Genomic DNA, 24279 nt, shown 5'->3' on the forward strand with positions numbered 1-24279 from the left:
CCCTGAGCAAGATGTCTCCATCCCCAGGCAGAGATTGGAGATGCTACGTCCTGGTGCCTGGAGATTGGGGATGCTACGTCCCTTACAGGCACGTGCCATAACTACAGTCAACCACCTGGTCAGAGGGAGAAACAACGTGACTCCCAGAAAAGAAGTTATGGAGACCAGACCAGAGTGAGAATGCAATGCCCAGACTGCCTCCCCTGCTGAGTTCTGCCAGTCATCTTCACTGTCAAGTGTCAGGTTTCTGTGGATTTGACCATCAATCTGGCTGATCAAGGACTTGAACAGACTCATCCAGGCTCCCTTTCTTCTCCACCTTCCTCTAGTTCCTGTGAAGATGGAATGAGTCCAGTGGGAAGAGGATACCCCTCAGGTCTAGGACACTCTTTCTCCATGGCCTTCCCTCCATCACTCATCAATCCTTGTCACTCTGCTTATCCTTGACATCAGTCAACCTGGAACCATTGCAGTAGGTTGGAAAGAAGTTAGGATCACTTCTTCTTTCATGTGGGGGGTAAGGAGGTCCACCCTGAGGTGGAATGTCTAGGCAGCAGTGTGGTGTGGAGCAGAGACCATCAGGATTGGAGTCACACGTTCCTATCTTCAAGTCCACTCTGCCACTTTAGAGTTATGTCACCTTGAACAAACTGCTACACTTGGCTGAACCTCGGACTACCCATTAATCCTAGTACCTATCAGTACTTTATTAAGCCTTTGGGATTATCCCAGGTGCTAATTTTATTTCTAACCTCTCTTGAACCCTGACCCCAGCTTAGATTTAGGATTATGATGACTAGTTAGCTCTGGAATCCTCGCTGAGCCCCACGTCTAATTGCTTAAAGGTCTTCTATATCTGGCTCCCTCCCACAGGTCTTGCTTCACCTCAGGACTGGTCTCACTTTGCTCTCAGCTTTCCCCTCTCAGTATCTCCTTGTGCTTTACTTTTCAGCCTGACAACTTCTGTGTTCCCACATGAGTCCCAAAAGAATGCTGCAGATCCTAAAGAGGCATGGCTCAGCTTCGGAGTGAATGGCAGAGTGAATCTGTCCCCACAAAAGAAAATATATCCTGCCATCTGAGTCACATCAGATGACGTGACTCCTCAACATGACTTGGGATGGAAGTCTTCTGAAGCAGAGGTTGAGTTCGAATACCCCATAGGAAGTCACAGCATTTGACATAACTTGGCGACTACGTATCTTGGGAGTGGTTGAGGGGAAAAACCTTCCTTCCTCTGTTTAAAGAAATGAAAACCTTATAGGGCTACCAGAGGACAAAAGAAATCTTCAGATGAAGAATATAAATTACTATATATTAAAGGCCTCTATTGAGATAAATGTGTTACTCAATGATTGAAAGACTGGCTCAGTAAGTTGGCTCTGGTTGAGGTTGGGGCTGGGATAAAGTGAAAAATGACTTGGAGGTTGTGGTTAATGGTGCCTTTGAAGAGGAGAAAAGTGTGGGGCGGCGGTAGGAAGAGGTTTCAGGGTATGATAGGCAACTTCCATAGCCCCAGTAATTCCCAGTGTTCATGCCCAGTGTTCATGTTTAATCCACACCCTCTTGAGTGTAGACTGCATGAACAGTAGCAAAATATCACTTCCCAAATTAGGTACAGAAAAACTCTGTCTTCTATCTTGGTAACTCTGAAGAACCAGGTACTATGTTGTGAGCTTCTCTGGAGAGATCCAAGTGGCCAGGAACTGAGGGTTTCCTCCAGTCAACAGCCAGCTGGTAGCCCTCAGTCCAACACCCAAGAGGAACTGAACCCCAATAGCAGAGTGGACTTGGAAGTGGATCCTCCTCCTGTGCTGCAGTCAGATGGGACTGCAGCCAGATGGGACTGAGGTCAGATGGGACTGCAGCCAGACGGGACTGCAGCCAGACCAACACCCAGACTTTGGGAAGGAAAAGTGAGTCAAGTGTTTTACACACTTTATCTTGAACCTTGAATTCATCCTGTGAGATAGATATTTGGTATTGTCATTGTGTAGATGAGGAAAGCAAGACTCAAAAAGGTTAAAAGTTTAGTAAATTTCATATGACAATTAAATAGAAGAGTGAGGATTTGAACCCAGGACTGACTAATACCCAAGCCCACACTCCAGTTACTGCCAAATAAGTGTGTTTATTTGCTACATTTCCATTGGGACTTACATATAAAAATAGGTATTCAATTATTCTGTCAATAAACAGAGTTTGCAAAAACTGGGACCGGAAGACTGTGCTAACCAAGGCCAAACCATCTCTGGGTGGGAGATATACTCCCACAGCAGGATCAGAAGCTGCTCAGAGTTTGAAACATACCCTCAAGGCAGAATCTTCCATGCACAGAGTGATCTAATGGTTGCTTTTTAAAGAAAATAGCTAATCTGATGCCACTAAGGGCCAAGAACCACTTCTAAGAACTTTACTTGTTTCAACTCACTTAAACAGTCTTACGAGGAAGGTACTATTATAGTTATCCAATTCACAGATGGCCAAAGCACAGAGAAGTTAAATCATTTGCTTCGAGATAGCTGTAAGGGGCAAAGCTGGGATTTAAATGCAGACAGTTCAGCTTCAGAATCTCATGCAAAGTCCCCAGAAGAATTCTTTCTGAGTCCTGGCTGCCACACTGCCTGGGCTCCCCATGAACCTCTGGACTTAACTGGTCTTATTTTCAGGCACTCACCTTCTGGATTCCACCCAGCTACCAAAACCCTCACCTCCAGATTTCTCCATTCAGTTCCTGGCTCTCTGTTCCCAGCAAGTCCCTCCTGCCTTGACTCCATCTGCCCTGGCTCCTATGCTACTCACCTGCACCACCCCTTCCTGTCCCCACCCATGCCTGCCTCCGGGCCAGTCTGCCTGAAGCTCTGCCCATGGACTTGCTGCTCCTGGCACAAGGCCAACCCCAAGGACAAGCACTGCATCCAGAAAGCAAGTCATCCAACAAGTCAGGAGCAGGCTTATTAGGGTGGAATATGGTCCCAATTCTGGGGATACTGTCTGAAGACGGATGGCCTCCAGGAGAGGAAAGTAGCAATACAGGGGCAGGAAGAACATTGCTGGGTGGATAAAAAGATGACTGCACAAATGAACACACAGAGCCAACAACTTGGAGGAAGGATACAGCAGCCATGGTGGAGAAGAGAACAGAAGCTGTTACAGACCTCTGGGGCACGATGAAAAAGAAAGCCTGCCTGTGTTTATGCAGATAACAGAGCTGTTAGAGAGGTCATAACATTGATCATATGGGATTTCAATAGTCCTGAAATGGACAGAATGAGAACGGTGGGGTGGTGGGGAGGAGGGGCCCTGGAGCCAGCAGTGACTGGCAGGAGATTTTGCAGGAGATTTTGTCAAGCCATCAGGAAGATCATGGGCTATTTGGGGCGTCCATCCAAAAAGCTGAATGCAGTGAGGGATGAAGGGATGGGGCTGAAATGCTAAAAGCAGCATTTTCAAACATGTCTAATTTCAATTTAGTCTTCCCATCTGTGGTGATTTTAAAAATATAGTTTCTAAATTGCCTGTAGCATCTGGGGAGCAGGGTCTGTGGGAAGACACCTGCATGCTAGTGAGCATTTGGAGTGATATTCTGGATGGGGGTCCTTGTGGTTTGAAGATTGATCAATAAAGGAAACAGACTTACAGAATCTCAGAATAGCAGAGCTGGAAGATGACTTAGCAAAACTGCCTAGAGATGGTAAGTGACACACTTAAGGTCACACAGCTGGTAAGGGATGGGGAAGAGGCTGGGACTACATTTTCCTAAGCCGCTGTAGAGAGTCTTCTCAAAGAAGGTGCAGAGTAAGAGACATGTGGTTGCTGTGGGACAAAAATCAAAGGAAAAATAAAGATGCATAAGTTCAAACCTGACTTTTCTTCAAAAACTAAAACCTCTAATACTAATTTTCCATCATTAGCAAGCAAGAAGAACAAAGATTGTCCTAACACAATTCCATAAGGCAAGACTTGGAAAGAAATGCAGTTGATTCTCATTGAAGTCACCCATCCCATCGACTGTCCGATCCCTGTGCTTTAACTTCACACTTCCCACCCATGTATCACGCATTTGCAGTTCCGTGGAATCCATCAATGAACACTGCTCCAGTTCCAGGTGATTGTTCTGGACCCACCTTGACTCCTCTGTGCTCACCAACCCTGCTCTCATCTTCCTGATTCTCAATATTTTGACATCTGATGCCCAGTTTTGACATTTCTTCTGGCCTTTTCAGATGAGTCACCTAAACCCCTCTTCCTGAACCTTACCACTCTGCTTGGCTCTGAGCTCTGTGTTGCTTTAACAACTCCTCCTGTCCTGGCAAAAAAACTCTCTGCTCTAGCTGTGTCCTGAGGCCTACATGCCTGCTTTCAAATAGCCCCCAGAGGCTCTCAAATAACCAAAAACTACACATTTTGTCCTGAACCCCAAGATTCCACCTAGTGATGAGGGGTGAGGTTATGATGACTCTCTATGTCCCATCTCCTGAGAATTTGGGGCTGTGGGGCAATAAACAAATAATTGTAGAGTTGGCTGCAGTTTGATTGCATTGACCAAAGTCCCAGTATCTCTCCTGCTGCTCCTGCCTGATATTGCATAGGGGTGTGTGTGTGAGAGAGAGAGACAGACAGACAGACAGACAGACAGACAGAAAGGGAAAGAGAGGTGGGGGGATGGAGTGGAGTGGGGTGAAAGGGAGAGGATTCCACCAGTCCACCCAGTTTCTTCCCCAAATTCCCTGTACTGGGTTCTTAGACTTGTGATTTGCAGAGGACACAGAATGGGCCTGTGTTTGTCAGGACATTTTGGTTGTAAGTAACAGAAGTCTAGCTCAAATTTGCCAAACCAAAAAGCAAATTATTGCATTTTACCTAGGAAGCCCAGGGTGAAATTGACTTAGGCTTGGCTAGAAGCAGGTTCCAATGGAGCTGGTGAGGCTTTGCTTCTCTTTTCTTTGAGCCTGGCTTCTATCATCCAGGTGAAGACTGTCTGCAAGCTGACATTCTCCGGTGGTAGGAGAGTGACCACTGCCAACTTGAGTTCTTACTCTCAGAAGTAACCACCCAAAGGAAGTGGAGACTCTCACAGAAGTTTCACCCCTGGGCTTATCACAGAACAGGGAGATGAGGTCCTTTATCGTGGCATTGGTGTTAACGTTAATGTCAGGGTGGAGAGACTGAATAACAGCTCCAGTTGGGTGACACTCACTGGGCAGGAGTGGTTCAGCGAAGGAAAGGATGTTGGGCAAACAAACAAAAACACTTCTCAATATCCAGGGACTGCAGATGGGCCAGACAACAAATCAACACCCACAAATCAACTGCTTGTTCATGTATTCATTCATTTTATTATACATCATAGGAGAGAGTCCTACGTGTTTCAAACACTATTTAGAATCCAGGGCTACAGCAATGAGAAATATGGGCAAACAACCTTGCCCTCATAGAACCTTCAATTAAGGCTAAAACACAGATAGTAAATAAATAGATGTATAATATCAGGAGGTATTGAATGCTGGGAAGAGGAATCAAGAAGATTAACGGGATAAGAGAGGGGCTCTTTTAAATGTGGTGGTCAGGGAAGGACACTCTGGACAGATACATCTGAGCAGAGACCTGCAAGAAGTGAGGGAGTGAAGCCCGCAGATGTGATGGAGAACAGCAGTGGAAGGATGATGACACATGGCCTTTAGGTTGCCATGAGAGCCGTATCCTATGGTGATGGGAAGCCAGACCCAAGATGTGCCTGAAAATGCCTTTGAGCTTATCTGGATCCTCAGCTGCAGGGGAAAGCACAGGGTATATTGGAAGCATGGATCCCCTGTAATAGTTCGTATTTGAACTAGACTTTGAAGGATGACTAGAAGTGCATCAGGTGCATCAGGAAAGAAGAGAAAAGCATCCAAGATAGAATAATATACTCAAAGGCAAAGAATGGTGAAAGAGCAAAATGTGTTCAATAATCATGGGTCAACCATCTGCCTGGAGTTCAGGAGGAACTGAAGGATCAGAATACAAGGCTCAGAAGTAACTGAGGTCAGATGGGAAAAGACCTCACGTAAAGCCCAGATCTAGCTTTCTTGGGAACACACTACCTTTTTCAAGAACTATCTTAGCCCCTAATGAGCTCAAATCACCTGATTACTTTCTGCCATGTAAACAAGAGCCAAAGGCATAGGACCCATCTCCCTCCTCCTCCTCCCCACCACACTCCCACTCCCAAAATACAGGCAACTTTCTTGAGCAGCATGGGAAGTACCTGTGTTAGTCATCTTTGTGTCACCATAAAAAAAAAAAAAAAATTCCAGAGATAAACAACTTCAAAGAGGAAAGTTTTATTTTTGGTTGATAGTTTCAAAGGTTTCAGTCCATGGTTGCTTGACCCTATTGCTTTGGGACTGTGGTGATGCAGAACAACATGGCAGGAGCACCTGGTAGAGCCAAGTGGTTCACCCCATGGCAGCTCTGAAGCAGAGAAAGGGAAGGGTAGTGGTCCCAACCCTTCCAGAACACACCTTCAGTGACCTACCTCCTCCCATCTCCTAAAGGTTCCACCACCCTCCAGTTGTGCCACCACCTGGGGTCAAGCCTTCAATGTATTAGCCTTGCGGGGACATGTACAATCTAAGCTGTAACAATGTCCATGTGCTTAAGGCTTTCAGATAGCGCGTCCCTCACAAGATAAACTCTCCATTTAATCTGGAGAAATGGGGTGCTATTAAATTAATGTCTGAACTGTCAGTGCCAGGAAGCTAAGGACACCATAGTTAATGGCAGATGGTGAGGCAACAGAGTCAGAGAAGACAGCAAAGGTGGCAGAGATCATGAGTTCCTGACCCAGGATGGCCCAACAGCTCATTCTAACTCATGGACTGTCTCTTGCTGCACACAGCACCGTGGGGAAGAGGCTTCATAATTAAAATAAGAAATGAGTGTCCCTCTATCTGTTATTATACCTAGGGCCCTAAAAATGATGGAAAGGTGGCCTGCCTCTGCCATGGGGTGGACCCAAAAGTAATTACTGGGATACTTTGCAGATTATTGAATAAGTCCCTGTAACTGGCACATTGATTTATATAAGACCTGGAGATTTTAAGAGATTTGAGAGAATATTAAGAATCAATCAATATTTTAATTTATTTCAGGGTCCTAGAGACTTTAGCTCTGCAGAAAACCACTGGGAGGAAATTGTGACCTTTGAAATATGGCTGGCAGGCAGGCACTTCAGTGAGAAGCCTGTGAGGCAGCAGCTGCAGGGAAGGACTTCTCTGCTCTGGAATGTTCTCTTTCTTTGAGACATCAGTTAGTATTTCAAGCAGCAGAGGGAGTGGGGCCTTATGGTGAGCGTGCTCTGGAACCCTTGCCTTGGAGGTGCAGAGTCCCCGAACCTGGAGATGAGAACCTGTGGACTATTTTCCTCTTCCGAGAGTGCATTCCTCTGATCAAGGGATGTCTTTAAGACCAGCTGATGACACAACACCTTTGGAGAAGATCCAGCACCGCTTTTTTATCTGGGAAGCCAGACTTTGGACATACTCTCCCCCTGCCTTCCCTGGAGCTTTGTTACATATCTCTTAGAGCACTTGACCATGTCTCAGACTATCATCAAGCACAAGTCTGATTTTCCAGTAAGCTCCCCTGAACAGGGATGACATCTGGTCCATTTTTGTTCCCTCAATACCTGGCATCACATCTGGTCCAGAATAGGTAGACATATGTCTTGGCCCTTTTTCTGTTGCTATAACAAAATACCTGAGACTGAGTGATTTATAAAGAACAGAGCTCTTTGAGAAATCCAACAAGGAAGGACATGTATGAAAGTTTACAAAATGAAGGAAGTTCATCTAGACTTGAATATGTAAGCAAAAGAGCACACAAGTGTACCAAGTGATTATTAACTTTGTTGTTTTATAAATTTGTATGAACTTGAGTTATCTGTTGCCCATTATTACACCTGTGCAAATAAATGTGGCTTAGACTTGTGTGACTGCTTAAAAAAAAAAAAAAGAAAGAAATCCAAGAAGGGTACCAATATCTGCTTAGCTTCAGATGAAGCCCTTGTGCTGTTTCAACTCCTGGCAGAATGCAGAAGGGCAAGAAGGCATCTATGGGGGCTGAACTCCCAAGACAGCTAACCCATTGCTGCAAAAATCGACATTAAACTATTCATTAGGACTCTTTCCCTCATCCCCTAAACACCTCCCACTGGACCGTACCTTCCAATACTGAGGAATTAAGGGTCCAAAACATGAGCTTTAAGGTGTCACAGCCAAATCGTAGCAACATGAAAAACAATTTATTAAATAAATGAATGGCGAAATGAACTAACACAAGAAAAATAAGTATTTGTTTGTGAAATGTTCCTTATGTGTACATCTGTCAAGTTTCAACATTCAAAAAGTTCCTAATTAGGAGACAGGGTGTAGGGAATTGGCCAAGGCATGCAGCACCCTATAGCAGACAATGGTAGGAAGAAATAGAGCTAATATCGCCCCTTGTCCTGATGGGGCCAAGAGAGGAACAGGTGCCAGAACTTAAAGTAGGCCACCTGACAGCAATGGAGGCCTTCTGCAAACTGTGGGAGGGAGTGGGGGAAAGAATACCTTGGCCTCACTCTCCACCATTCCTCAGATCTCCTCCCTGTGTTCCTATTGGCTAAGCCAACCAGAAGCCAGAGGGCAAGGGAGCCCCTTGACTCAAGGTAGAGGGAGTAGAAAGAGAGCAAAAGATACCTAGTCAAGGGTTTCCAGATGACTCTCAGTCTATCCCCTGGTTTCTCCAAACCCATGAGAAGCGCAAACCTGGGCAGACCCAAATGACGGTCCCAACCCAATTTTGCCCACCCCACCCACCCTAGAACATCTGTCGATGTCTGAAGACATTTTTGGTTTTCAATATTGTAGCAGGGAGAGTGCTACTGACATCTAGTGAGTAGAAGCCAGGGATGTTGCTAGACACAAAAATGCACAACAAAGAATTATCCAGAGCAAAATGTTGTTAGTGCCATGACTGGGAAACCCAGGTCTAGGGGAAGGTTTCAAAGAAGCCCAGGCTCAAGCAGATTCTATGCTGCCTTGGCTAGGTCCAGAGAACGTCACCTTCCCTGTGCTGGAAAAAATCTATCAGTCAGTATGTGACCTGTGTCCCAACTTCTGGTGTCCCTTCAGGAAGGTATAGGTCAAGGAGGAATTCCCTCTGTTCTCCATCTCTCCTCACCAATAGCAGTGTTCCCAGGGCAGTCAGGGTGGTGGAAGGGAAGGCTGGAGAACAACGCTCAAGCCCTGGTCAATTTGTTTCCTCCTGGAGGCCAAACCTTCCCACTGAGTTTCCAGTTTCTGACTCCCCAGATTATTGCAACCATCTTGTTCCTCTGATTTCTACTTTTATATTCACACCATACAAATATTTGACACAAGTGAATCAAGTCTTGCCATCTGTCTCTTTTCACTTTTATTATGTTTGTAACAAAAAAAAGAGTCAGAATGAAATTTAATTCAAACTATAAATCATGCGCCAAGATCCTTCCATAAAAGGCTGTGTCTTAAGAAGGGGTTGACCTCCCAGGCTGCAAAAGTGCAGCAAGCACCAAGTGAGTCCCATCACTACTCCTTGCAAATCTCCAAGAAGTAGGGTTGTGATCCCCATTGATAGGTGAGGACACTGAGGCTTGTCCAGGGCAAGTTAATCCTTCAAGGTAGTACTCCCACGGTTCAATCAAGGTGCTGAACTGTGTACCGAGCCTGTCATCTCCAAGGTGTACACTAATTCTGCTTCCTATTTCCCCCCAACATGAAATTAATTCACCACCACTGGGGTTTGGATACCATGCTGAAAACTACTAGAGTTTAATTAACTGTGTGAATCCTACTTTTCTCCCTGTCACATTGTAGGAAGTGTGTCATCTGACCCTCCAGGTCCAGAACAAGGGAGAAACTAAGTTTCATGCATATATTCATGCCAAAAATATCCATTAAGAGACAATCATATGCCAGGTGTCAGAAATGTGACAGCCCTGAGAACATCCATTGCATAGGCAGGAAATCTTAAAAAGGAACCTCAAAGCCATAATAATGGACTATGTTTACTGAGCACTCACTGTGAACATGGCTAACTTACTTCTTCCCACCTGTTAATTCACTGAATCCCATGAGGTTGGTGCTAAATACCTTAAATACCTCAGTCAAAAAAAAAGTGCTGAGGATCCCAGTCTAACAGCCTGGATATTCTCATGCCTGTAACAACATGGGTGAGCCTTGAAGACAGCATGCAAAAGGAAAGAAGTCAATTGCCAAGAACATTTATTTGGGGGACCTAGAGGAGTAAATTCATAGATACAGAAAGTAGAAGAGAGGTTGTCATAGGATGAGGGGAGAGGGAATTGGGAGCTATTATTTAATAGGTCCAGGTTCCAGTTTGGCAACAATGAAAAAAGATCTGGAGATGAATGGTGGATTGCAGGGCAGTGCAGAGGTATTTAATGCCACTGAACCATATGTCTAAAATGGTTAGGCTGTTAGACTTTGTGTCATGTGTATTTTACCACAATAAAAAGGAAAAAAATAACTTTTCAGTTGATAATTAAAATTCAAAAATTTCAGTCTCTGAAAGCCATGCAATTAATCGTTCCTGTATTAGATACTGTGCTAATATTCTCCAGAGAAACAGAACCAATAGCAAGTGTAGAAAGAGATATTTATTTAAAGGAATTGGCTCACATAATTATGGAGCACGCAAGGCCACAATTTGCAGGATAGGCTGGCAGGCTGGAAACCCAGGGAAGAACCAATCTTGCAGTTCAAGTCCAAAGGCTGTCTACTGGTAGAATTCTGCTGGCTGAGGTCAGGCTTTGTTCTGTTAAAACCTTCAACAGAAGGCTATGTGAATGAGACTCTCAGAGACTATGGAGGGTAGTCTGATATATGCAAAGCCCACCAATTCAAATGTTATCTCATTTAAAAAAATAAAACACAAAAACATCCAGAATAATGTTTGACCAAATATCTGGGTACCGTGGTCTACCCAAGTTGACACATAAAATTAACCATCACAGATGATCAATCCCACCATGCCACATCTAAAGAGAGAGCAGACCTGTTGTAAGATCAAGCCCAGGAATGCAGGTAAACTAAGGTCCAAAACCAAGGGCAAGTCCAAAGCAAACAGGTTGATGCATCAAAGCAGAGGGAGAGTCTTTGAGCAGACTGAGACAGGGTGGCAAAGACAAGGATCTCTTCCGGTGACTTACTAATGTGCCTCCTGGCTCCTGAGCCTCTGTGCTCCCACCAGGTGAGGGAAAGCTAGGATGGATGCAGCCAAGGGAGATACAGGGCAGAGAGGAAATGAAGAGCAGGTGAGGTTGATGTAAACAGGTCAGGAATTGGAGGAAGGTACAAGTTGGTGAGACGAGGGTTCAGAAGGTGAGTCTACAAATGCAGAAGGTCTATCAAGGCCCTCTTTGTATATAGGGCCTGGCTCTAGAGGGGTTGCACTAGGCCAGTGACAGGTCTTTTCTGAAAGTGGATTCCCATTAGTCCAAACCTCATCTAGGGAGGCGATAAAGACTATTGTTAGAGAAGCACCATGTGCTCACACAAACCCAAAAATATATCATCTAGTCCCAGATACATAGTCTAAGAGTCCATATTCCCTCACTAGTGAAGTGGGAGTGATCCTAGCTCCAAAAAAGGTCCACAGGCATTTTTGTAAGATCAAGTGAGAAAATGATGTGAAATTCCAGTGATATCTATGGCAGGCGATTCATTTTTAAGAAGGTTTGAATGTGTTCTGGTTTAGATGCGAGGTGTCCCCCAAAAGCTTGTGTGTGAGACAATGCAAGAAGGCTTAGAAATGAACCATATGTCTAAAGTGAAATGATTGGGTTATGAGAGCCTTAGCCTAATTAGTGAATCAATCCCTTATGGATTAACAGAGTGGAATCTGAAGGCAGATAGGGCATGGCTGGAGGAGGTGGGTCATTGAGGGCATGCCTTTGGAGTATATATCTTGTGAGCTGAGCTTAGTCTGTCTCTGCTTCCAGATGTGATGTCTTGAGCCACTTCCTTCTGCCACACTCTTCTACCATGATGTTCTGCCTCACCTCGAGCCCTAAGGAAGGAAGCCAGCTATCTATGGATTGAGACCTCTGAAACCATGAGCCCCAAAATAAACTTTTTATCCTCTAAAATTTTTCATATCAGGTCTTTTAGTCACAGCAGGAAAAAAAAAAAATGTTGACTAAAACAAAGTGTTTAAATAGTACAACTACAACAGAAGAGAGGCTCATCCCTGCCACTAGGGGAGGAAGGGTAACAATGGGACTTCAGAAATATGCAAGATCTACAGTGGTAAGAAAATGGTGATTTATTACAGTCTAATTTAAAATTGAAAAAACAAAACCATTTTTGGAAAAAAAAATTCTGCTACAGAGCCAGTGCCCAGAAGAGCACAGAACTTCAGCCAGGGATTTATGAATAAACCAGGGACTAAACTCAGCCCAGGGCTGTGGGACTATGTCAGTCTGGTAAGTGGAGCAGCACAGGTCCTAGGCCAGAGTGTGTGAGTGGTTGATGGGAGTGTGTAGGAGGGTGCAGATCTTCTACCCTCAAGTCATCTACCAATTAAATGTCCTGTCCATCCTGCCACTTTCTGTTTCCTCCTTCAGGCTCCTTAATCCTCCTTAAGCCTTTCCCATTGCTCCTGACCCTCCTGGTCTGTCCAGTCTGTAAACAAAGTCAGGGTCGTTAAACAATAATGATAATGGGTACCAGGAATTAAACAATTAAATGATGGCTACTGTCATTTCCTATGCGCCCAACACCATGTTTCATATTTTGATTTATATATGCTATTTTGCTGAACCTTAACAAGTGTGCATTTTATATATGAAGAACTTGAAGTCTTAAGAGACTAAACAATATGTCTAAGGTTGCCCTCTGGCAAGAGGAAGAACTAGAATTTGAACCTAGTTCTTTGGGTTGCCCAAATAAGCATATTAGCCCACAGTTCTCCTCCTAGTATCTGGAGGGCCAACAAGAGTATTAGGCATAACTCTACCTGCTACATAAATAATCTCAAGTATGATGGAAAATAAAATGTCACTGGAAGGTACTATGATAAGCCAAACAATTTAAAGTCACTTAAGGATTACACAACCTGCAAGAGGAATCTAAATCCACTGACAATTTCCAAGGAAAAAAACATGTAAGTGAATTTAAGAGTAATATCCACTGGGTGTTTGGCCAGTGACTATAAATAGCATTCCCTGAGGTTTAATTTCCCTATAATGGCTCTTGGTGTTGAGTTGAGTGAGCCATTGTAATAATAGGCAGGTTAATCTGCCCATAATTCACACTTGGTGAACTGTTGAGCAGGAGGCATTAAGGGCTTTGCCAAAGCAGAGCAGATCCTGAGGAGGCATCTCAGCCTTAATTGTTCCTGGAAAAAGGCGATGGTTTCATTTGTGACTCTAGGCATCTTGCAGAGAAAACAGCACAAAGCTCCTGTAGGAAATGAGTGACTGGGCCAGTCCTGTCATTTCATTTTAATGGCTTGCAAGAGTTTGGAGGGGTGCTTGGATTAAAGCTATCAGTCATCAGCAAGTCTCCACAGCTTTGGAATCCAACTTGGATTTGAAGGTTTGTTCCCCTGTGTAATCATAGGTAAACTACTACAATTAGAAGTTTCCAGAACCCCAGACTCTGTCCACAAGCTTTTGGGTGAAGTAATTTACTAAGGAGACTAAAAAACATAATAAACATTTTTTTTCTGTGTTCTGGGGAAAAAATACACATTGGTTAAATTTAGGAACTGGCTATAAGCCTTTAAAAGCTTGGGGAGGGAGCTCAGTTTTTCTCTTCCTTTTTTGTCTGTTTCAAAGCTAATATTTTACTTAACCAATTTTGGTTTCTTTAGCAACTGCCTATCTTAGGTCATTAGGGCTGCTATAACAAAACACCACAAACTGAGTGGCTTATGAACAATAGAAATGTGTTTCTCTCAGATCTGGAGGCTGTAAAGTCCAAGTTCAAGGTGCTGGCACCTTTGGTATCTGGTGAGGGCCAATTTCCTGGTTCTTGTTATGTCTTCATAAGGTGGAAGGGAGCTCTCTGGGACCTCCTTTATAAGAACACTAATCTCATTTATGAGGATTCCGCTATCACTTTCTAGTGTCCCACCCCTAAATACCATCATGCTGGTGATTAGGTTCCAGCATATGAAGTTGGGGGACACAAACATTCATATCTTACCATCAGCCATTGCATCATGAAAGTAGCCACATACAGTAGGGAACAAATGTGGCTGCTTTGTTCCAGTAAAACCTCACTTATAAAGACAGATAATTTGCTGATTTATTGTAGATGATTATCAACCCCCAGAAGCTACTTCATGCTTTATCCTGAATGAGGGTAATGTCATCCTGATTTTTACTTCCATACGTTTCCTTGTAGCTTTACTACCTGTTATGGATTGGATCTGAAATGTCCCCGAGGCATATGTGTTGAAGGCCTGGTCCCCAGTGCAGCCATGTTCAGAGGAGGGGCCTGCAGGAAGGAGATTGGATCATGGGCTCTAGCCTCATCAGTGGATTCAAGAATTGATGGATTCATCATTTCATAGCATTATTGGGAGATGCTGAAAACTATAAGAGATGGAGTCTAGTTGGCGGAAACAGGCCACTGGGGGCATTCCTTGAAAGGATATTCTCGTCTCTGCCCTGCCCACGGTCTCTCCTCCACCATGCTTTTCTGCTATAATGTTCTGCCTTTGGTCCAAAACAATGGAGCCAGAGATTTACATGCTCACCAGCCAATGCACCAGAAGAGTTCCAATTCTTGCACATTCACCCCAGAACTACTTGGTATTATCAGGTTGTTAAAATTTATCCATTCTGGTGAGAGCAGTGGTGATTCATGGTTTTAATTTATACTCCCTGATTAGGCATCGGATCCAACTCCTTTTCATGTATTTATTGGTCATTTGGATATTTTCATTTGTGAAGTGCCTATTCAAATCTTCTGCATGTATTTTTCTATTTAGCTGTTTGACTTTTCCTTATTAATTTCTGGAAGTTTTTTTTATATTCTAAGTATGAGCTTTGTCAACTATATGGATAGCAAATCTGTCTTGGTTGACTATTCACCAAGTCATTTGATAAACAGAAAGTTTCTCAATTTCAGTAAAGCAAATTTCATCAAAATATGCCTTTATAGTCTTAGTGTTTTATATCTTAAGATATCTTTTTATATTTCAAAGCTATGAAGATTTTCAGTTTTCCTAAGCCGTGTTTCTCTAGAATGCTGTCTATCTAACATAAACCCAGGTTGTTGTTAATAATATGCCATTAACGTTATCTTATTTTTAATATTAGAAAAATCTCTAGTAAAATCATCCATTTAATCCCTGAAATTGGATGTGCTTTCTTCTTGATCAGTCCTGGTAAAGGCATATTAAGGATATCAGTCTTTTCAAAAAGATGAACTTTGTGTTTTGTTGATCTTCTGCCCATTGTATTTTTGTTTCATTACTTATATTTATCATTAATTTTGCTTCCACTCAATTCTCTATTAATGTGCTATTCTTTTTCCAACTTCCTGGGAAAGATAGCTGATTTGTTGATTTTCTTCCTGCTTATACACATGCACATGTATGCGTACACATACATCATACATTTGAATTTCTTATTATCATTCAACTCAGAATTTTTCTAGTGTTCTTTGTGACTATTTTTAATACATAATTTATTTAGAAATATATTTCCGAATTCCTGAACATACCAAACTCTATGATTATGTCTTTGATTTCAGGTATAATTGCATTATGGACAGGAAACATACCCTATATAATTTCAATTCTTTGAAATTTGTTAAGACTTGCTTTATGACCCAGCGTGGGGTCAATTAGAACAAATGTTTCACGAATGCTTGAAAAATGTGTAGTCTTCATTTGTGGGGAGATGGGAATATATGAAAATGTTTATCAGGTTATTAAGTAATTATGCTGTTCAAATCCCCCCTCTCTTCTCTCTCTCTCTCTCTCTCTCTCTCTCTCTCTCTCTCTCTCTCTCTCTCTCTCGCTCTCTCTTTCTCTCCCTCCCTCCCTCCTTGTCTATCAAATATTGAGATTATGTGTTAAAATCTTCCAATGCCAGTTTTTGTTTTGTTTTGGTCTTTGGTTTACTTGGGTGTTTTTGTGGCACTGGGGATTGAACCCAGGACCTGGTGCTCTCTGTATCCTACCCCTGAGCTACATTATCAACCCCTACAAGTGTGGTTTTGCCTATTTCTCTCCATAACTCTATCAATCTTTAAAGGAGGGTATATTCTTAAGTGCATAATCATTTTAAATTGTTACCTTTCAGTTGAATTAAATATTTATCATTCTGAAATATTCCTCTTTATCTCTAGTCATGCTGTTGCCTTAAAGTCTACTTTGTCTTTTATTAACACAACTGCAGCAACTTTTTTATTAGCATTTAGATGATAAATCTTTTCCCATTCTTTTTCTTTCAAACCTCCTATGTTTTAAAATTTTTCATAATGCCAAGGTTTTAATATGGTCTAATAGCCCAACTTTTGCTGTGTCTAATCTGCTGTCAAACTCATACATTGAGATCTAAATTTCAGATACTGCAGCTTTGGATTCTAGAATGTTCTATCGGGTCTGCCTATACCTAGGGGGAGACACTTTGAGACCATTGAGATGTAGTTGTCATCAAACTTTCCCCTTACAGTTAACTTCTGCTGATGATTTGTGTCTGGTCCAGTCTTTACTCTGATGGTTATTAAAATGGCAATTTTCCATTTTCACTACTGCCTCCTTACTCATCTGTTACATAAGGAATATTTACAGCATATATCAAGTAAGTCTGCTCTTCTCATCTATCTACCTATCTACTCATCACTTATCACATGAACTCATTATTCTCATTTAATTAAATGGGTTATAATCCATTAATCTCTTCACCGTTTTGATGCTCAAATTGTCCCAGATTTGGTCGAGTGGGTGGCCTTTCAAGGTGGTTTCTGTATCTTTTTGGTATGCTCTCCTCATTTCATTTCTATTAGGCAGCTTCTCATCTTCTGGCACAAAAAGATGTTCCAGAACCTTCAACGTGTCTACCTTGGAATTAGCCATTTCTCCAAAGATCCTCAACTTCCTCTTAGTGAGGAATAGTGTTTAAAAAGCAAGACTGTGGCACCAGGTATACTTACTGAGCTGGAGCATCATTGCCTCCAGGTCCTTGGATGTAGGGCAGGGGATGCTTACATAGATGACCTCATGAGTTCATGTTGTACTGCATCTCCAATCCAGCTCCACAGCGTTACCTTCCCATATGTAAGATCCAGATCCCTCTCTTCCACAGGTAGAGTTGTAGCACCCCAAAATGTCAATTCATTTATTTAGTCACTCAATGAACTTAGTTTCAAAATAACATTACCCACCCCACCAAAAATAAAACTATGGAAAAAATAGTTTAAAATTTGTGGAGTGCTTTTATTCCCCTTGATTGAGGATATATAGTACAAAGAGCTGTGCTCAGATGTTATTTTTTTTTAATATTTTTTAGTCGTGGTTGTCGATGGACCTTTATCTTATTTATTTATTTTTATGTGGTGCTGAGGATTGAACTCAGTGCCTCACACATACTAGGCAAGCACTCTACCACTGAGCCACAAGTCCGGCCCTCAGATGTTACTTTGAATTTGTTCTTGTTTTCCTCCTCAGTGTGATTTTGTCATTAATTTGTAATACAGTTGAGCTCACTTATTCCTGTTTGCACTTATCCCTAGTTAATTTGCACATTCCTAATTATTTGATTTTGATTTTTTACTATGTAGAACATTAACATACTTTCAAAAAGTCAAAACTTGATATATGTAACAAGAAGCAGTAATGTTCCCCCTGAGCCTTCCATTCCATTCCTCCCGTCTTCACATGTTTTCCTCCTTTGTTTCTTTTGGGAAAGGAACCAAATACACATATGCTTTATTATTTATTTTCCTTTCTTTTTACAAAAAAAAAAAAAAAAAAAAAAAAGGCAGCATAGTCTGCATACTCCCTTACAATATGCTTCTCATCACATGAAAATATATTCTGGAAATTACTTCAAATCAGTTCATAGAATTTGCCCCCCAGGGCCACAAAGTTATGATCCTCCCACTAGAGACTGATGTATCCCTGCCCTTCACTCTGATCTCAAAGTATGGAAAATAAATTTTCAGGTGGTCGCCTCCATTTGCTCATAGTAGGGGATAGAACCTAAAGAATTATTGTGAAGTCTTTTGATAATAATAGGAGTAACAATGGCTAATGGTTGTAAAATCTATATTATATGCTTAGAGTTCCTCTAAAGACTATACTTGTGTTCATTTAACACAACAGTATTATAAAGAAATTTCTCATCCTATGTTGTAGATGAGGAAACTGAGGCACAGACCAAGGACACCCAACTCATAAGTAGCAGGGCTAGGATTCATGCTCAGCAGTCATGTCTAACATCCAAGGTCTTTACCAATACACAGACCTGAGTCTCGGGTACGTACAGAGAGAGAAGGTCTAAAGTTCTGCAAGTTCAAACTCTTGACTGAATTCTACTTTGCTATGACCATGAAATCCACATAAGAGCAGAAAGAAATGTGCTGTTTTGTGAGTGCTCTGAGGTGCTCTGTTGCTTAAACACTGTTGTGTTGTTGTTCTTTCTGTTACAAATGGGGATGTGTTTAAATGTCAATTCAATTACTAAACATAAAATTATCTTTATAAACTATACTTTGACATTTAATATGCAAAACATGATCATTTTATGAGCAAACCAAGTTATCCATAATACATTTTTATGTTCTGCAGTTATCAAGATGGCTTCAGATTTATAGAGTGCTAAAAAAGTAGTTCTATCATATATTTCAATTTTTTCTAAAATTGTCTTTTTTAAATACAACAGAGAAAATTATATTCCTGTCAATGTCTCCCTTCCAGCAGACTCATAATTCTTGAAAAGTTGAAATTGATTAAAGACTGAGGGTCCTCATACAGCTCTGAACAATTACCCATAGCAAAGTATTTACAATTTTATACCCTCCTGGGAGGCTTGTGGAGTTGTCGGATGCCTGCATAGAAAAGGGACCTCAAGTCTCCTGGAGTTAAATAGTACCCAGTCCAGACCTTGCTGGTGACTTGCTGGGGGACTCTTTGCAGCCATACTGATGCTCTGAGGGAGGAGTGGATGGGCCTATGGGTGGAAGGCGGTTGAAAATCTGCACCTTGCAAAGATTTTTTTGCGAAGTCCATGGAAGGGAACAGACTTCTCAGATCCCAGAAGACTTCTTTCCCCCAGCTGGAAATCCCAGCTGAGTGAGGTGGTTAGAAGGCTTCAGGAGCAATATCTGGTGTCTGAGAAGCATCTTGAGTAAGGGGCACTGACCAGAGCAGGCAGGGAGGAGAGTGCATCCCATGCTTTCCAGGGGCAGCAAAAGAAGAGGAGCTACTGTACACAAGAGCAGCGTAAGCTCAGTAAGTGGGTTTGGAGTTCTAGGAAGGAGATGAAGCAATAACAGAAATCAATAAGATGAGTGAAACCAAATAGAAAGCCAAAAATACATCCAAGAACATACAAGAATTTGGTTCATTAAATTTTCATTTAGATTTAAATGTCTTTTGTAAAAAATAAATAAAATACAGGATGATAGATAAATCAATGAGCTTTGTCGTGGCCACTGTTTCTCAACATATGTGCATATCAAAACATCACATTGTAAACCTTAACTATATAATTTTTATTGGTCAATCATCCCTCAATAAAGCCAGGGGAAAACATAAAAGAAAGCATTCAGGAAAAGATGTCACTATATGGTCAAGTTTATAAAACTTTATTAACTAAAACCTATGTAAGTGAATGGAAAGAAGTAAATAGAAAATATGCCATCAGCATTGAAACTGTAGTAGAATCCCTGTCACACAACACAAAGTTCAAGAAATGTTATCCTGAAGCTGAAATAAAAATTATTTAACTCCAAAATTGACAGAGAGAGTGCAAACAAGAGTCATGGATTCTAAAAGAAAAATATTCTTAAAAAATCTTACCAATACTCACTTTTCCACATTCAACTGGGAGTAACGGGACTGCTACTAAACACAGGCAGAGGGAAATGAGCAATATCCACAGAGAGCTCCCTTCACCCAAAGCAGATGACTTCCTGAGGATTGCATGTGAGAGAAACAAGAGAAGGTGACTCTTGGGATTAGTGGCAAGAAGCCCATTGGACAGGAAGAAAATAACCTGGCCACTTCAGACCCAAAGTCAGAAACCTCCAGGAGGTCATGCAAACATGCCAGCTCACCTCAATGTGGAAGACACAGCCACAAGACAGAACCCAATTCCAAATCTGCATAGCTGCCCAGAACACAGACTTATAGACTGTAGACTGATAGACTCAGCAACTGAAGCTATCATAATTACAACACAAAAGGTAAAAATTATAGTCCTTGGTGTAAAAACCACATCAGAAAAAAAAAATAATAATAAGCCAGAATAAAAATCTCAAACTGTACCAAGAAAATTCTATAAATGAAGTGTGTGAGGAAAGGGTATGTACACTAATTTTCTTATCTTTCATGGAAGGTGGGGCTGTCTACAGATATTGCTGAAGTTGATAATCTGAGACAAATATATTTAACTGTGTTAAGTATATATGCAGACTTATTGAGTACCTACAGCCTGTATAGTTTCCAAATTAAAGCAGAAAGTATAAGAAAATAGACAGTAGTAGCAAATGATAGAAATCTAGAAAATAGCAAGAAAAAATTTTAAAAAGCAGAAAATAGGATTTAGATGACAGATAAAATTAAATGTATCTGTTACAACAGTAAATGTTAATGTGAAGATAAACCTAGTGCAAGAAAAAAAAAATCTCAGATTATTTCAAGAAAGCTAAATCCAGTTATAAATGCTCCATATACTAACACATTGTTTACTAGATATCCTTCGTTTGCTTTCCAGATCATTCTCTATGGCTTTGTAAACCAGGAGGCAACCAATACCAACTATGAACACACGCCTTGCCTCTGCCTTCTAGCTGGGTGGTCACGGGAAGCCCCCACCTGGGCTCTGAGCAAGTACAGAAAGTGAGGTTGGGACACTGATTTTCTCATGTGCCCTCCAGCAGCATTACCATGGCTGACTGTCTCCTGTCACCAAAGGCCACAGCTCTCATCAGACAGTCTCTCTGTTCAGGCTGTGGTGAGTGACTGAGTCCAAGGACACCACACTGTCGCCAGAGGTTCCTCTATGCCCCACTCACGCCTCTGCAAAGGGTCCTTATATTAAATTCTCGTCAAGTGACACAGTTCAATCATGGCCTCTGTTTCCTGCCAGGACCTGACTTAGGCACACCAAAGGAAAATACTTGTAAAGCCAAAAAAAAAGTAAAAGAATGGGAAAAGAATATCAGGCAAATTTAAATAAAAGGGAGTCAGGATTTTCTTCTTTGGGAAATGCTGAATTCAAAGGAAGAGCATTAAATGGGATTAAAAGGTCACCATTATACTGATGAAAGGTAAAATCCACATTAACATAAAATTGTCCTGAAGCTATATGTGGTAAATTATATAGAGATAAAAACATATGAACCCAAAAAATTTCTGGAAAACAAAGAGAAAAGGGACCCAAATCCAATAGCAATGGAGCATCTTTCTTAGTTTTTAGAGATCAAGTTAGACATTACTGAAAATACTGGCAAAATCTGAACAGTCTGTATTTAGATAATACAGTTAGACCAATGTTAATTTCTTAATCTTTTTCCTTTTTTAAATTTTTTTTCTTATTTTGCTACTGGGGATTAAACTCAGGGACACTCGACCAGTAAGCCACATCCCCGACCTTATTTCATATTTTATTTGGAGACAGGGTCTCACCGAGTTGCTTAATGCCTCACCTTTGCCGAGGCTGGCTTTGAACTTGCGATCTTCCTGCCTCAGCCTCCCAAGCTGCAATGATTACAGGCATGCACCACCTCTCCCAGCCTTAGCTTTTTTTCAAATATACTGCAGTGTATTGATTAACATCAGAGAAGTTGGGTGGAGGACACATGGGAAATACCTGTGCTATTCTCTCCAATGAATCTCAAATTACTCTCAGATAGAAAGTTTAGGAAATGTTGAGTTAATAAAAGATAAAGGTATAGAAAATCTGAATGGCATAGTTAACAATTAATTAACAGAAACTAGTCTTTCTTCTAGCATTTTTCTCCTAGTATTTTTAGTCTTTTTTCTAGTGTTTCATAAAATGCAAAACTTTCTACATATTAGATAATAAAATCTTTAAAAATTGTAAAAAGTGAAAGCATCAAATCATATTGTTATCCTGCTATGGTCTGAATATGAGCAGTATCCCCCAAGAGCTCCTGTGCACTGGTAGGAGCTGTGGGCCTTCAAGAGATGAGGCATTGTGGGAGGTCCTCAGATAACTGGAGGCACGTCCCCAAGGGGGACTCTGGGACCCTGCTCTCTTTGTGCCTCCTGACTTGTGATAGATTTGCTCTCCAGGCATTCTCTCCACGATGTACTGCCCTGCCTTGCAAAGGCTACAGGGCCATCTGATCTTATACTGGAACCTCCAGAACCATCAGCCAAAATAAACCTTTTCTCTTTAAAAGTTTATTACCTCAGATATTTTGTTATAATGATAGAAAACTAACGTATATCCACAATTCAAAATTAAAAAGAAATAGCCCAAAAATCTCTGATAATTTTTAAAATTTTTAAACTTTCTCTACCTTAAACAACTCTTAATTTTTAAAAGGAAATTAAAAAAAAAAAAAAACACAATTGCAGAACATTGTTGGTACTGCCTGTATTTTCAGGAATGATTTTCCTCCCTTCCTGTCTTCTTTTAAATTCTGCTTGATTTTTTTCCCCATATATTCCCTCTTTTCCCAGAAGCCCTCTGCTTCAGGTGAGGTGTGCTTTAGTCCCATTTCCAGGATTTAGAAACTTGTTTGCTCTAAATCTAATCTTAGTGTTCTCACTTCTGCCACCAGCAGTTAGTTGAGGAATGGACTCATGACAGCATCCTGGCAAGTGAATTTTGAAGGTGAGTCTGATGAGTGGTTTCTGACAAAGGTTTTCCTCAATGCTAAAAAGAAAACCTCTTCTACATGTGGAAATTGTCGTGTGCATGTGATATCCAACGCTGCATCTTACCACCTGCCGGGGAAACAGCCTAAGGACAAGCATTGAACATCGGTGAAGGCAGAACCTGTCAGAAGGCTGGGAGTCTCCAACACAGACACTGAACTGCTGAATGAGCCAGTCCTGAAACTCCCCTGCTTCTTGTTATGAGAAATAACGACGCCCCAGAGCAGTTGATCTGATCGTGATTTGTTGAAGGGAGAACACTAACTGATATATAAAATATCTGGAAAGTAATGAAAATGGAAACATTATATACTAAAACCTACCAGGGGCAGCCAAAATATTATTTAAAGGAGAAGTCATTTCCTTTCCTCTCTTCAATTTCCAATGTACTACTGCCTCAAAGAGATTATACATTCCAATCCAGGAGCTGGGGGGAAAGAAAAGATAATTTCACGGAAAACAGGAAAAAGTAAAAAATAAACTCAGGGTGTTTTCTATTGTCAACTTTTCTCTGCTTCTATTTCAATCACCTTCTTTAAACTAGAGCATTTCCTCCCTCTTAGCATCCCTTGAGCTCAGCTTCAGATTTTGTTTCCCCTCTTCTGCTTCCAAGGCAAAGAGGGCAAATGATAAGCCTTCCTGAGCATCTGCCACAGAGCAGAAACTGTGCTGAGCACTTTACACATAACATTTTTAAAATCCTAAAATATAAGGAAATAGAAAATAGAATTCAAACCAGGCCTGTCTGACTTCAAAATGCACATTTAACCGCAGCACCAAACTAAACCAAGCTTTTCTCTTTTCTCTCTGATGGTGCTGTTACACTTTCACAATGTTTTCCATATTTCATCCTCACAACAGCTCAGAGAAGCAAGAACGATCACCCCCATTTCACAGAAGATTCTCCAGGATGCGAATGGTATTCCCAGATCATGCTCTGCTGGAGTGGTAGAACCAGAAGCTGGGTTTCCTTCCCTCTGTCTCTAGATCCCTGGTTTTTGTGTTTTGGGTTGTTTTGTTTTGTTTTGTTTTTTAATATGCAGCCTCTTGTCATGCTGACCATTGATCTCCTGGGTATGAGGGAAGTAGGGAAGTCAAGGAATTATCCCTGGATCCAGGATGGAATTTTTCTCTCCCTGCCTCCTGGAAAACAAAGTG

General features: G+C 41.5%; 2 long non-coding RNA genes across 4 annotated transcripts in view; both read right to left on the bottom strand.

Annotated features, from left to right (window-relative positions):
- Nucleotides 1-6256: 6256 nt before the first annotated feature.
- The window catches only part of LOC306639280, a 97243-nt gene continuing 79220 nt past the window's right edge, over nt 6257-24279 (bottom strand). For all 3 annotated transcript variants that reach the window (XR_013757595.1, XR_013757596.1, XR_013757597.1), the window contains exons 2-3: nt 7380-7471; nt 6257-6456 (exon numbers count right to left, since the gene is read on the bottom strand). This is a non-coding gene — a long non-coding RNA (uncharacterized lncRNA). The remainder of the gene's footprint in view (nt 6457-7379; nt 7472-24279) is intronic.
- On the bottom strand, nt 17717-20434 carry LOC306639282. The gene is made up of 3 exons (XR_013757599.1): nt 20328-20434; nt 20071-20183; nt 17717-19518 (listed from the first exon to the last, which is right to left on the bottom strand). It is a non-coding gene; the product is annotated as an uncharacterized lncRNA (long non-coding RNA).

This window comes from Sciurus vulgaris (genome assembly GCF_902686455.1).
Source record: "Sciurus vulgaris genome assembly, chromosome: 11".
In the NCBI taxonomy this organism is placed as follows: domain Eukaryota; kingdom Metazoa; phylum Chordata; class Mammalia; order Rodentia; family Sciuridae; genus Sciurus; species Sciurus vulgaris.